Source organism: Bos grunniens, chromosome 18 (genome assembly GCF_055505025.1).
Source record: "Bos grunniens cultivar Pamir isolate PY7600 chromosome 18, Bosgru_T2T1.0, whole genome shotgun sequence".
In the NCBI taxonomy this organism is placed as follows: domain Eukaryota; kingdom Metazoa; phylum Chordata; class Mammalia; order Artiodactyla; family Bovidae; genus Bos; species Bos grunniens.
The window spans coordinates 24,919,451-24,933,832 of record NC_141182.1 but is presented as its reverse complement, the minus strand read 5'-3'; the positions used below and the strand labels follow the sequence as shown (position 1 = coordinate 24,933,832).

At 46.4% G+C, this 14,382-nt stretch overlaps 1 protein-coding gene across 1 annotated transcript in view; it reads right to left on the bottom strand.

Annotated features, from left to right (window-relative positions):
• NUP93 (nucleoporin 93) overlaps positions 1–13,188 on the bottom strand; it is a 103,034-nt gene extending 89,846 nt beyond the window's left edge. Inside the window, exon 1 of the mRNA XM_086350749.1 lies at positions 13,103–13,188. The gene's annotated coding sequence lies outside the window, so the exon portion shown is untranslated. The remainder of the gene's footprint in view (positions 1–13,102) is intronic.
• Between the last annotated feature and the right edge of the window lie 1,194 nt (positions 13,189–14,382).

Genomic DNA, 14,382 nt, shown 5'->3' with positions numbered 1-14,382 from the left:
TTTTAGGATTGACTGGTCCGATCTCCTTGCAGTTCAAGGGACTCTCAAGAGTCTTCTCCAACACCATAGTTCAAAGGCATCAATTCTTCGGTGCTCAGCTTTCTTTATGGTCCAATTCTCACATCCATACGTGACTACTGGAAAAACCATAGCTTTGACTAGACAGACGTTTGTCAGCAAAGTAATGTCTCTGCTTTTTAATATGCTGTCTAGGTTGGTCATAGCTTTTCTTCCAAGGAGCAAGCATGTTTTAATTTCACGGCTGCAGTCACCATCTGCAGTGATTTTGGAGCCCAAGAAAATAAAGTCTGCCACTGTTTCCCCATCTATTTGCCATGAAGTGATGGAACCAGATGCCATGATCTTAGTTTTCTGAATGCTGAGTTTTAAGCCAGCTTTTAAACTCTCCTCTTTCACTTCACGAAGATGCTCTTTAGTAGTTCTTCGCTTTCTGCCATCCTAAACTTAACATGCCCCAAACTGAGCTTTAACCTCTCGTCTATAAAACCTGCTCCCTGGCCTTCTCAGTGTGGAGACCCCATCAGTCACTTGGGTCAAAATCCTTAAGTTCAGTTCATTGCTCAGTCGTGTCTGACTCTTTGCGACCCCATGAATTGCAGCACGCCAGGCATCCCTGTCCACCACCAACTCCCAGAGTTTACCCAAACTCATGTCCATCAAGTCGGTGATGCCATCCAGCCATCTCACCCTCTGTCGTCCCCTTCTCCTCCTGCCCCCAATCCCTCCCAGCATTAGAGTCTTTTCCAATGAGTCAACTTTTTGCATGAGGTGGCCAAAGTATTGGAGTTTCAGCTTTAGCATCAGTCCTTCCAAAGAACACCCAGGACTGATCTCCTTTAGGTTGGATCTCCTTGCAGTTCAAGTGACTCTCAAGAGTCTTCTCTAAAAGTCCTTAAAGCTCTCCCCAATTCACATCCCACATGAGATAGGCCAACAAAGCCTTTCAATCTACCTTCAAAGTGCACCCAGGATCTACCTCTTCCCACCACCTTCCCCATCCAAGTCACCTGGACTTGGCTCCCTGGCTTAAGCCCTTGACTCCTGCACTCTCAACCTGACAACTAGTGGTCCTTTAAAGGTCTGATCACATCCATCCTCTGTTTAAAACTCTTGTGTTAACACAGAGTGAAGCTCAGTGAAGCAACCCACCTCTTTTCTCCTCTGAGACTCGTCTCCAGCCCCATCCCTCCTCCTTTTCTGCACCCCACTCATTCCGGGCCTCCGTGCTGCTCCCCTATGAGTCAAACACCATCCTGTCCTTTTTCTGTACCTTAGCTCTCTCGACTGTCACCGTGCCTTTGATGCCAACCTGGGCTTCCCTGGTGGCTCAGATGGTAAAGAATCACCTGCAGGGTGGGAGACCTTGGTTTGATCCCTTGGTTGGGAAGATCCCCTGGAGAAGGGAACAGCTATTCACTGCGGTATTTTTGCCTGGAGAATTCCATGGACAGAGGAGCCTGGCAGGCTACAGTGCATGGGGTCACAAAGAGTCAGACACAACTGAGAGACTTTCACTTCACTTCATTTCATAGGACAAAATATTTAAGAGTGCAGCCTGCTACCACCCTGAGCGCTCCCCCATCTCCCTATGGTCTGTCATCCCAGCCACAATGTAAACCGCACAAGGACGGCGATTTTTGCCTGTTTGGTTCACTGAGGTTCACCCAGTCCCTAGAACAGTGCCTGGCACATAGTAGGTGCTCATCTGTTGAATGAATAGTAGGAGTTTTGTTCTTCCATTTATGGAGACTGTTTTTCTTGAAGACTTCCTGTACGTTCTTGCCAAATCCACTGGCAAGCACAGACCAGAGCAAAAACATTCTCTTCCAACTACCAACTGATACTTAACATTTCCGAGGCTGCACAGCATAAGGCAGTGACAGTATAAATGGCATGAATTCAGATCACACTTGGTCCAGACAAGTGCTTTCCCTCTAAATACCCAGACAAAAACCCAGTGGTATTTTAGAAGAAATAGCCCAGTTTTCAGGTGAACAAATTCCAAACTAAGCAAATAATACATAGAATTGTGCTATACAACTTCAGAGTAGAAAATAAGCTTGTTTCATGTCTGTCTGAAAGAAGACAGTAATGTATATAATACTATATTTGGGAAAAACTGGATTTGTCCTGCATTATAACTCAACCAATGGAAACTGATTTATCAAAAAATGCTATTAAAGTTTCCAAGTCTATACTTTTATGCAGTCATCATCCTGTTTCATTAAAATTTTTAAATGCATGGTTAATTTAACAAGTTTAAAGACAATTTTTAACCTTTGTGCAAAAATAAATATCAAATTAGCCACAAAATATAAGGGGTTAAATATCGGTATCATTTGATCCAAGATATTGAAAACTGATCAGGAAAATAACCTCACAAGCTTAGTCCAACAGAGAGAACTAAAATGGGATGGGGAAGAGGGAGTTGTCAGGGTGAAGTCCAAGCTCTGTGTTGGGGAAATCTGGTCAGGACACACGCAGAGACTGGATGTCAGCTGCATGGCGGGAAGCTGTGGAGGAGGGAGCCACTCCACGGGAAGAAGCCACTGAGAACCCACACATGTGGGCTGTGGCACAGCCAAGGCAGCAAAACCGGGGCTGGATGGGAGAAGACCAGCAAGGACAGCTCATGGCACTGGGGCCCCTCTCTGTCATAGGACTCCGTGCCTGACTGCGAGGGCCCCTGGAAACACTGAAAGGCCCTTCAGAGAGCACAGCAGGGTACGAGGGCTCTGAGCAACAACCTGCTCTTTGTGCCTCTGGGAAGAAGTCCTCCAACGACTTCCTCAAATACCCGGTGAAGTTTAAAATGAAGGGCAAACTTATCACTGCTGTCAGAAGGCAAGACTGGTTGCCCTTTGCGGGGCAGGGGTAGGGAGAAAGGAGGCTTCTGGGGGTTGGTAATTTTCTTACACTTGGTGCTGCTTAATAGTGTGTTCAATTTGAGCAAGACTCATCGTTTACGCACATTCTGATTGTGCATCACACTTGAGTAAAAAGTTCCCCTCCAAAACGAAAGGCAATGACCCACTGGTGAATGCTTCTTAAGTGGAAGTTCCCCAGTTCAGACCTCTTCACCACACCTAGAAGATGCTGAGAAAATTAACTAGAGGAAAAAATTAAAGCCTGCAGCTTTAGAGAGACAGCTCCTATTCAGAGCTAAAGCCAAGGACTGGGCAGATTTCCATTTCCTCAAATTAGTTAGCATTCACCTGTCCTTCAGTGTCCAAAAAAATGCCCCTTCTATGCACATAAACATTCTTAACAAAGAGAAAAAAAAAATCTCCAAATTGCATATAGGATGAAATAAACTTTTAAAAAAAAAGGGTAAAGCAAAAATGCATCAAATAATTTTGGTCTACTAGCTATTAACATGTGTCTTAATTATGAAAAATATGGTCATTTCCACATAATATAACCATGTTAAATATTTAATCAAGTCAGAAAATAGTAGCGTAGTATAATACATACATTTGGTCTTTGTCCCCAAGTTCCCGGCACAAAGCTTCTATAACCCCTGGAATGTCCTGAAGTTCTGAGTCTTCTGTAACTCACAATGAACCCTTTTAAGCACACCTGAATTTATGCAAATGAGGTAACTTGGAGATGCTATTCTAGGCGGCCTCAGGATGGGGCCAGTCACCAGGAAGACCAGGTTGGAACTTTCGGCCCTACTGACCAACCTCTGGCAAGGGGAAGCAAGGGCTGCAGATTAAGCTCTATAGAAACTCCTGAACAATGAGATTTGCTGAGTTTCTGGGTTGGTGAATCACCTACATGCTGGGACAATGGTTCCAGGGGAACAGGAATGGTACCCAGGTTCCACAGAGACAAAAGCTCCTGGGCTAAAGACTCATCTGGACCCCATCTTATGTACCTCTGCACTTGGCCATTCATCCTTCATGACAAACTGGTGAGCGTTAAATAAATGTTTCTCTGATTTCTGTGAACTGCTCTAGTGAACCAGTTAAACCTAGAGGTGGGGGTGGCGGATACAAGAGCCTCTGATCTGTAGCCAGTTGGTCATAAGTACAGATAACAATCTAGGAAAGATTAAGGGTAGGAGGAGAAGGGGGTGATAGAGGATGAGAAGGTTGGATGGCATCACCAACTCAATGGACATGAGTCTGAGCAAACTCGGGGGAGACTGGGAAGTCTGGTGTGCTGTAGTGCATAGGATCGCTAAGAGTCGGACATGACTTAGTGACTAAACAACAACAACCCTTGCAGCTACTCAGCTCCACTTTAAAGCAGTTAACAGGTAAATAAGTATGGAGGTGCTCTAATAAAACTTTAATCACGGCCACTTGAATATGAATTTTATAAAATTTTCACATGTCATGAAATAGTCTTTAGATTTCTTCCCCCACAATGACTTAAAGACATAAAAAATAAAAACTCTTCTCAGTTTCTTTGGCCCATAGCTAGGAGTTTGCCAACCCCTAGTTTGCCGAGGATATTTGAGCTAGACCTGCTAAGTGCTTACTGGCCTGCTTCAGTGTCCTGCCAGACCTCCCCTCCCTAGGCCTCAGCAGGGACAATAGTTACACAGAGACTGAGTGACACAACTGGCCTGCTGTCCCTTCCCTTCCCTCTTTAAGCTGTGTGTTTGGAGAGTACATCTGGGAGAAGAAATCTGTTTTGTAAATGACGAGTTGTGTCCAGTAAAAACACACAGAATGTGTTCTGACCGACTACATAGTGCTAGTGGGAACGCACTGCCCTGTTCAGGTATACGGCAACATACTGAACGACCCAAGTGAATTTTTCCTTTTCCTTATAACCCACAATCCAAACAGCCTAGCTATCCAAGAAACACCAAGGGCTGAGAAAGAGATGAAAGGATAAAGACAAGGCCATCCATTTTTATTTCAGCATTAAAGGACTCTCAATTCAGTGAGGTGCATGGGGAGATGATGCCAGCTACTTTCCCTGCAAAATGTCAAAGTACTCAAACAATACTTTATTAGCACTCACCATGGAATTCTAATTTTACCATACACCCAAATATTATCTCTTTCAACTACAAAGATCCTGCAATCTAATATAAACGCACATTTAGCACTGCTATACATTTTCTGGATGTTGTCAAAGGAGGATTTCATATACATGAGGGGAAATAACTGATGCTGCAGTTTATACCTTTTTTCTCTAAAATATACAATAACAATATTATTACTTCTTTCGATTATTTTTAAAAGTTTTGACAGTAATAAAAAAAATATTTTGAAAGGAACTGGTAAACAGGAGAAGACTGAACTTTGAGCCCACACACCTGGTTCAAATCTAGAAGGTTCACTTACTAGCTGAAGGGGGGTTGACCTACCCTGGGATAGAATCCCAATCTCCCCCACAATTTCCTCGTCTCTAAAGGGGAGAGGACAATGCCTACCTATTTCAAAGAGCTGATGACACACAGGAAGTATTTTTATTAACTCTTGTGGTTTATGTCATTATAAAATGGTATTTTAGCTTCTTTCCAAAGTTGCCAATTTGGCAATATTTTGTCAATTGCAAACATCTCTGCTTCAAAAAAATCTAGTAAATATATGATACTAAATTATGACTTATTTAACCACAGCTTCTTATCATTCAGCAAGAACTTCTGGGAGACAGCCGCAATTTTTACATGTACAATTTTTAAATTCCCCACTATCAAATATGGTTTTAATTATAAATCCAAATTTCTACAATGAAAGTGTGACTCAAATGAAATTTAGCATTGAATTTGAAGTGGAAATCTTGCCCTTAAACCTTCTTATTAGACTGCAGTAGGATTAAAACACAAGAACAGTGTTCAATGTTCAACACCAAGATTAATGAGGAAAGCCTCACAGGAAGTGTCAAAAGTTGAAGACTGGCTCTGTCCTCTTCTTCCGAATACATAAACTATGGTTAAATGACAACAGCACTCCGCTTTATGCTCTGTCAGCTGTCAATTACAACAATAGCCAAAAGAAAATTACACCCGACACCTCTAGAAGACTAGGAAAAAAATGATTAAAAAACTGTTTTCAGATAATTTTTTATAGTCTTGTGAAACGAAGTAAAAGAGTTAGACCTAATCATTATTCAGAAGGTAGACACTGGAGAAAGAACTAAAATAAATTACCCCAGACAGAAGAGAAATTAAAGACCTGGTGATTCATTACAAGTATGGGCCTGGATGACTCAGTCAGGAGTGTGTAGTGTCAGCTTTCCTGATACATAAAATAACACTTGTATTATTTCATTTCAAGGAGCCAAGAGAAGCAGAAACCAAATACCCACACGGCCCACTTCCTGACACACTCTCACAGTGGAAGGCTTGGGGTAGAACGTAGACCCCATCCTGGCTTTGCCCCACATCAGCCCTCTGACCCTGGGATCTGCCCTTCCTCACCTCCGGATCCCAGCTTCACCACCAATGAGATGAAGGGGTTGGCTTGGGTGATCTCTAAGGTCTTGCCCACCATGAAGAATCTACAGATGTGAGATATTTTAATTGTCTCTAAACAGAGGATGAGATGGTTGGATGGCGTCCCTGACTTGATGGACATGAGTTTGAGCAAGCTCCAGGAGTTGGTGATGGACAGGGAAGCCTGGTGTGCTGCAGTCCATGGGGCTGCAAAGAGTTAGACATGCCTGAGCAACTGGACTGACTGAAACCCAATGAACGTGTTCTTGGAAGGAGCAGCCCCAACTCAGTGGTGATGAAAAGTATCTGTATGTAGAATCTTGGGAACATAAACCAGGGCAGATCACCAAGCCTACACCAAAAAGGCTTTGGCTCTCCTCTCTAAACTAAGGATTCTCAGCTGGGGGCGGCTTTGCCCCCTGAGGAGCTCTGGCACTATGGAGAGGCATTTCTGGTTGTCACAACTGAGAAAGAGACCACATGCTACTGACATCTAGATGGCCGAGGCCAGGGGTGCAACGCACAGCACAGCTTCCACAACAAAGAATTATTCAGCCTAAAATATCAACAGTGTCAAGGCTGAGAAACCTTGCAGGAAACTAAAGAAGGCTTCTTGTCCTGAGGGCTACTACACTAACATCAAAGGCACCCGGAACCTCTGGAAATATATGCATGCATCTTAAAAAATATACAAGAAAAGCACTACAGCTGTTACCAGATTCTAACAGAAGTCTGAGTCCCCTTCTCGCTCCGCCCCAAATAATCTTAAAACACTGTATAATTCAGAATTATACCATTTGGGTTTTTCATGGTGGTATATTCATATGCCAGCATATCACACAGCACTGGAAAAGATCAAACCACAGCTACATGGAACAGGGATAAATGGAACTACAACAGCCACATACCAAAAAGGACATATTTCATGATTCCATTTCCATGGACTTTAAGACAGAAAAAACTAATCTATGGTGCTAGAAATCAGAACACTGGTTATGGGGGCGGGGTGCGGGTGCGCGGTTAAGGGGAACAGGGAATGACTGGGAGGAAGGACAACAGAACTCTCCTGTCAGCGCAGACTGAAACGCGTCCCTCCAAAAGTCACTGTGAAAGGCACTCAGTCGTGTCTGACTCTGAGACAACCACGGACCATGGAATTCTCCAGGCCAGAATACTGGAGGGGGCAGCCCTTCCCTTCTCCAGGGGATCTTCCCAGGAGATTGAATTCAGGTCTCCCGCATTGCAGGCGGATTCTTTACCAACTGAGCTATCAGGGAAGCCCATAAAAGTCATTATGCTGAAGTCCTAACGTGAAAATATATTGAGAAGTGGTCTCCGGGAGGTAATTAGGTTTAGAGGAGGTCATGAAGAGGGCATCCTCAAGATGGGACTGGTACACTACTAAGAAGAGACACCAGAAAGCTGCTTCCTCTATCTCCTACCCCCACTCCACACACACATTCACCCAGAAAGTACACGTGAGCACACTAGGGATGGTGGCCACCTATGAGCCAGGAAGAGAGAGGGCCCTCACCAGAACCCATCACGTGGCACCCCAGTCTCAGATTTCCAGCCTCCAGAGCTGTGGAAAAACAAACTTCTGTTGTTTACACCACTCAGGCCATGGTAATATGGCAGCCCAGGCGAAGACATCGGGGTATTGGAAATATTCTATATTTCAAAATGGGTGATGGTCACAAGATTGAATAACTATGTAAAAGTTCATAAGCTATACTAAATATATATTAACTGTTTATATAATATATATATATTGAAGCTTGTTCACAGATAGTATTTAGAAGACATAGCAAGAAACTAAGCATTACCTTGAGAAAGAGAGCAAAGCTAAGATTTGAGAGATTTCTACTTTTCATTTTATACCCTCTGTCAATCTGAATTCTTTTCCATAAGTGAATGTGACCCTTTCTAATTTTCACTAACTTGTTCATCTGAAAACTGCTCTGAACTCCCTGTCTCAGTGTTTGTCTCATCACTGCCCCGCACCTTCGATGGCAATGAATGTCAACTCCACACGCCCACCCTGCTTCTTGCACTCGCACTCCAACCCAGGAGTTTCGAGGCACTGCCTGTGCACGTCCACTCAATCCCATAACCGTCACACCCCGCACGTCTCCAAATGCAGTTATTCACCACCGCTGCTGCCACCAGCTGTCTTCCCAAAGCCCTCCACCTGTCCCCTGGCTGCTCTCTCAGGTTCTAACTCATCCTTCTCCTTCCATCTGTGCATGGATTGTTTATTTATAGGTATTCTCCACTCTCCAGACTCAGAAACCATAACAGATTTTGATACACTTTTGAGAGACAACAGGGAGGTATTACACATTATCCAAACTATTGCTACTCCCTAACAAAATCTCAGGAAACCAGTACTACAGATTTAGATGACATGACATCCCTCCAAATCCCTCATTACCTAAACAGATTAACCAGCAAGGGATACTGTATTTTTACAGCGTCTTCTGTTGCTTTTTCTTTTTCCAGCTTTACTGATACGTAACTGACCCACCACACTGTATCATTTTAAGCACACAATGTGATGATGTGATAGACACACATACTGTGAGATCATTACCACAAGAAGGCTAGTCTAACTGTTGCTTCCATCTTTGTCACCATCACTCTTGGCCAGACTTCCTGCCCTTTAAGCCCAGTTCTTGCTGGATGCCAGTTCCAGTCCCTCCCAATGCCTACCACTTGCTCACTGCGACCACATCCATCTTTCCACCATCACTTTCCCTCTGTTGCTCCTGCACAAAAGCCCTCAATACATCCCACTCATGGGATCCAGACAAGGCACTGTTTTTGCAGAAACCCTGTGTGCGAGCAACGTGATCCGCTCTGTCTCTGACCATCTTCACCCACTCCCTGCTCTGTGCTCGTGCCCCATTTTTCACAGCCAGGAACATCTACTCGCCTTCCACCACCCCCGGACCCAGCTAGGAACTGCGCCCTCTAACTGGGCGACTTTGGGTAGTTAACCACTCCTTCTGCGCCTGGCCTATGAAGTGGAAACATAGTTGTACCTTCCTCACCTGCCACACAATAACCACTCAAACATCAGCCACCGTTACCACCAATTCAAGTCCTACCTGCCAAATGGTGTTCCTCCACACAGGTCCCACAGCAACCCCCCCTCAATTCCTCTCGACTCCATTTTTCTATTTGTCGTGCATGTTTCCATGTGGCCAATAGTCTGTTTCTGTGCTCCACGGGGTTTCTGTAGCCTCATTTCACTCTGGAGCTTTCACAGAGCTATTTTTCATCTACATCTAGTTGTTTATTTGTTTCTATGGGAGGACAGGCATTAGGACCTGTTAGTCCAACACCCTGCTAACTTCATTCTCCTCATTTGCCTTGTTATTGTCTATTTGTATCTAGATTCCTTCTTTCCCAAACAGCTTAAAATCTAAAGTATTCTGAAGCGTTACCAATTAAAAAAAAAAAAAAGCCTTTGACTACAATTCCCACCAGTGGCCATTTGTCTTCCAGATGGCTACAGACCTCTCTGAATCCATTCACATACATGTGGGCATCCAAGAGAAACACACACACACATTCTTGAACAGGCGGTATCAGGAAATTCAATGTCGCCTTTCCCCAGGAACTCAATCCAAGGACCTCGGCGGTCTATCTGGGCCCAGGCAAGGAGCCTCATCTGTCAACACAAAGGTGACTTCCGTATCTCTATGTCTAGCCGAGCTCTCTCCCTGGGCCAATATTTCCAACTGTCCACCTCACATCTACACCTGGCTGACCAGTGGGTGCCTCAAGCTACACATCATCCCAAATGCTTCACTCCTCCTGCTTCCTAGCTGCCACTGCAACTGCCACCATCACCACCTTCTCCTCCTCCATTTCCAGTCTCTCTAACCTCATTCTTTTCTCCTGATCACCTTAACAATCTAAGCCTTCTCGTTCCTCTAACCCACCCTCCCCTCACCCAGAAAGGTTAATTCTTTCTGAAATGTTCCCCTGCCTTTGCACTTGACCCACTCAAGGCCACCTTCCATCCACTACATGCAAAGAATGGGCACAGCCACCCTTACCATCCTCATCTCTTACTGTCTGCTCCCCACAGATACCCCAGCAGTTCGCTACTCTTTGGGGTGCCTCATGCTGTTCCCTCCCTTCATACCCCAGGACATGCAGGTGCACACTCTGCTAGAACACAAACCTACCCTGTCACACTCTTAGGTAGCTTGCAAAGTGAACCAGGAGAGTCCTAACTACCTCAAACCGCTCCCAAACGATTCTGAACCTTCAATTACTATTTTCCTGGACAGCTGGAAAAATGGTGATGATTTCTCCCTGAGTCTGTCTCCTCCACGTGGAGAATTCTGGTAGGATAAGGTGCACAGACTGATCAGCTCTGAATTTTCAGTTGCTAAGTTTGGCACAAAAAAGGTACCAAATCAATGTTTCCCGAATGAAAGTGGCCAGTTCCCTGAGGACCTGTACCTCAGGTACTCACCCCCGGATCTTAGCTCTGACCCCTCCCTCTCAGTGGCATGTCTTTCTTTCTCTCCACCTTATTTTCCCCTTCAGCCCGTCAGGAAGCAGGTGCAGACATTCAAGTTCACTATCTTGAATCTCCAATATTCCCACCTCAGGGTATTTGCACTGGCTGTTTTCCTCCAGGAATGCGCTTGCCCTAGATATTACCCTCTCAGATTTCAATCAGGTCTCTGTTCAGATATCCTTGTCCTCTTTTTAAAAGGGCCCTGCCACCACATGCTATCCCTATAGGCTCACCACTGGTGCTGTGCCCCACAGAAACAGCAACTCAGTGAGTGCAGGCCTATCTCAGGCACCACTGGATCCCCAAATCTTTATCGGTGTCAGGAACATGGCCTTATTTCCTGTGTTGAGCACATACTGTGTAGCAGGTCTAGGTGCTGGAGATACAGCAAGGAACAAAAGAGATAAAAATTCCCCCTTCATGTTCCCAAGGGGAAAAATAAACAATACATTAGATAAACAAGAAAAATATAACAACAACAACAAAATTGATAAAGGAAGACAGGAAGTGGGAAAAGTCTCACTAGGTGACTTGCAAATAAAAATCTGAGAGAAATGAGGGAGCAAACCATGTGAATACTGAATTGCAAGCCCAAAGGTTCTGAGGCTGAAGAATGTCTGCCATGTGCAAAGAGTGGGGAGCAGAAACTAAAGTGCGAAAAGTAACAGTGGATCAGATTATAGCTCCCTGTAAGGACTTCATCATTTGTTTGTTTTTTCTTTTTGTTTTTTTGGTCATGCAGCACAGCCTGTGGGATCCTAGTTCCCAGACCAGGGATGGAACCTGGGCCTGAGACTCAAGTCCCAACCACTGGACCACCAGAAGATTCCCAAGAGTTTATCTTAAAATGAGATGGGGACCCATTGGAGGGCTTTATGATCTGCCTTGCAGGGATCCTTTTATCTGCTGTGCTGAAAACAGGGGTTAGGGCAGAAGCCAGGAGAACAGATGGGAGACTATTTCAATAATCCAGGAGAGAGGTGATGGTGACTGGGCCAAAGGCACTGGACGTGAAAAAGCAGTCAAGGATAACTCAAAGGTTGTTGATCAGTCTTTTATGTTCCTGAGAAGAGAAAAAAATAGCAAGAAGAGCAGTCTGGGAAGAGAGGTGGACGGGAGCTTGACAGCGCTGTCCTGACATGTTCAGTCTGAGTTCCGAACCGTAGGCAGCTGCATATAGGTGAAGGGAGAGGCCCAGGCTGGAGATATTCAGGTGGGATCTGTTAGCCTAATAAACAGGTATTTAGAATGATAGCCTTGAGTGACATCACCAGGAATGAAAAATAAAAATGTTCCAAACACAAATTCACAAAGAAGAATAACTGAAAAGATACGATGCCTAAGGACACCCTCTCACCCTTCAAACAGAACAAAAAGGTGACCCTTGCTGAAAGACATTTTGGTCAAAACAAAACCTCTTTCGCATACCCGGCAGAGGGACAAACCAGGACCAACTCTGTCAATGGGTCGTCCAAACTTTGAACAAAGACCCCTGCGGTCCGCCCCGTAATTTTTCAAAAATGAGACCCAGTAAATGTAGGTATTGCCTTTGTAAAAGATGGGGTGCTGTGGGCCCAGAGAAAGTGAGGGCCACGTCCAGGTTCTAATCACTAGCATCTCCCGGCACTGGAAGGAGCATTCTGCTGGATGCAGACGGAGGAGATAGGCCACGGCTCACAGGGTTGTCAATCTCCTGGGAGGGCACCGCCTCCCGACTGGGTCCATCCATCCCTGAGGGGCGAGCGAGCTGGCAGGGCGCGGTCAGGAAGGTAATCAGGCAGATGGGTGCGGGGGAGGGGCATCGACACAGACAAGGGTGGACTCGCAGGGCAGGGTTGGACGTGGGGGCGTGGCGCGCCCGCAGAGCGCTGGGGTGGGACATGAGGGCCGCCAGGAGGCCGCGGCCTCGTGCTCGGAAGGAGGGCAGATAGAAGACACCGCAGGCGCACCCCGACGCTATAATCAGGGGCGGTTCGACAGGGCGCTGTGTAGCCGGGGTGAGGCATGCCGGCTGACATGAGGCGAACGGGAAACGTGGGCAGCACGGTTCTGAACATGTGGACCGGGCTCCGCCCAGCCTCGAGGACCTGGATTCAAGGATACGCCGCGTGTCAGAAGGACGGGGCCACAAACACCCTTACCTGGCGCAGCAGCAGCCGTATCCCCCTCGCGGGTCCCGGCTGGAGAACGCGGCCGCCGCTTCTCGCGCCGCTCGTCCGCGCTTCCTGATTGGCCGAGGCCGGCCCTCCCAGAAGCCCCCGCGCGGCGCGCCTCCAAATGAACTTTATGGAGACCCGTGGAAGAGGACACGGACACGGGCGGGGCTAGGGGCGGGGCCTTCGACTGAGCGGTCACTCCCCACACTCCCTCGGCCACTCCCCTCACCCTTCCCACGTGGTTAGAGTCAACTCGGGCGCAAGAAAGCGGTCGCACAATGACCTGCGCGGATTTCTTACCCTTTATTAAGCACCATCCAAGTGCCAAGCACTATTCTAGGCACTGGGGGCACAGTAGTGACCACGACAGGCAAGGTCCCTGCTCTAATGGAGTTCTCAAGGTGGTGGGGAAAATGAAAGTGAGTCGCTCAGTCGTGTCTGACTCTTTGCGACCCCATGGACTGTAGAGTCCATGGAATTCTCCAGGCCAGAATATTGGAGGTAGCCTTTCTCTTCTCCAGGGGATCTTTCCCAACCCAGGGATCGAACCCGGGTCTCCCGCATTGCAGGCACATTCTTTACCAGTTGAGCCACTAGGGAAGCCCGTGGTGGGGGAAATAAAATATAATAAATGACTGCCAGTTGGTAAGGAAGGCAATGGAGAAACAAGCAGGGTAACAGGAGAGAGAATGCCTGTGTGGTCAGAGAGGGCCTCTCGGAGAAGGTGATCGCTGAGCTGAAACTTAAATGAAGAGAAAGGGTCAGCCTTGCATAGCCTTGGCTGCAGAACATTCCGAGTAGAGGGAACAAATCTGAAGGTTCCACGGGGAAACACCTGGTGTTTGAAGAATAGAAAGAAGAGGGGTATGCCTGGTAGAACATGATAGAGCACAGGTCGGGTAAGACTCACAGTTGGGGGGGCCAGACTTTGCAGATCCTTCAGGCTGCAGCGAGAAAGTGTAAGTTATTCCTCATGCAAGTGGAAGCCACTGGAGGGTTTCATGCTGAGTTCTGACATGAGCTGGTTTACTTTTGTAGACAATCCCTCTAGTCCTTTTTGGGGGAGAATGGACAATAGGCAGCAGGGAGGAGCTGGGAGGCTACTTCTGTGTTTAAGACATAAAGCAGAGGACTTCCCTGGTCCTCAGGTGGTTATAAATCCACCTGCCAAAGCAGGGGACACGAGTTTGATCCCTGCTTCAGGAAGATTCCACATGCCCCAGGGCAACTAAGCACCACAACTACCGAGCCCAAGCAGCACAGCT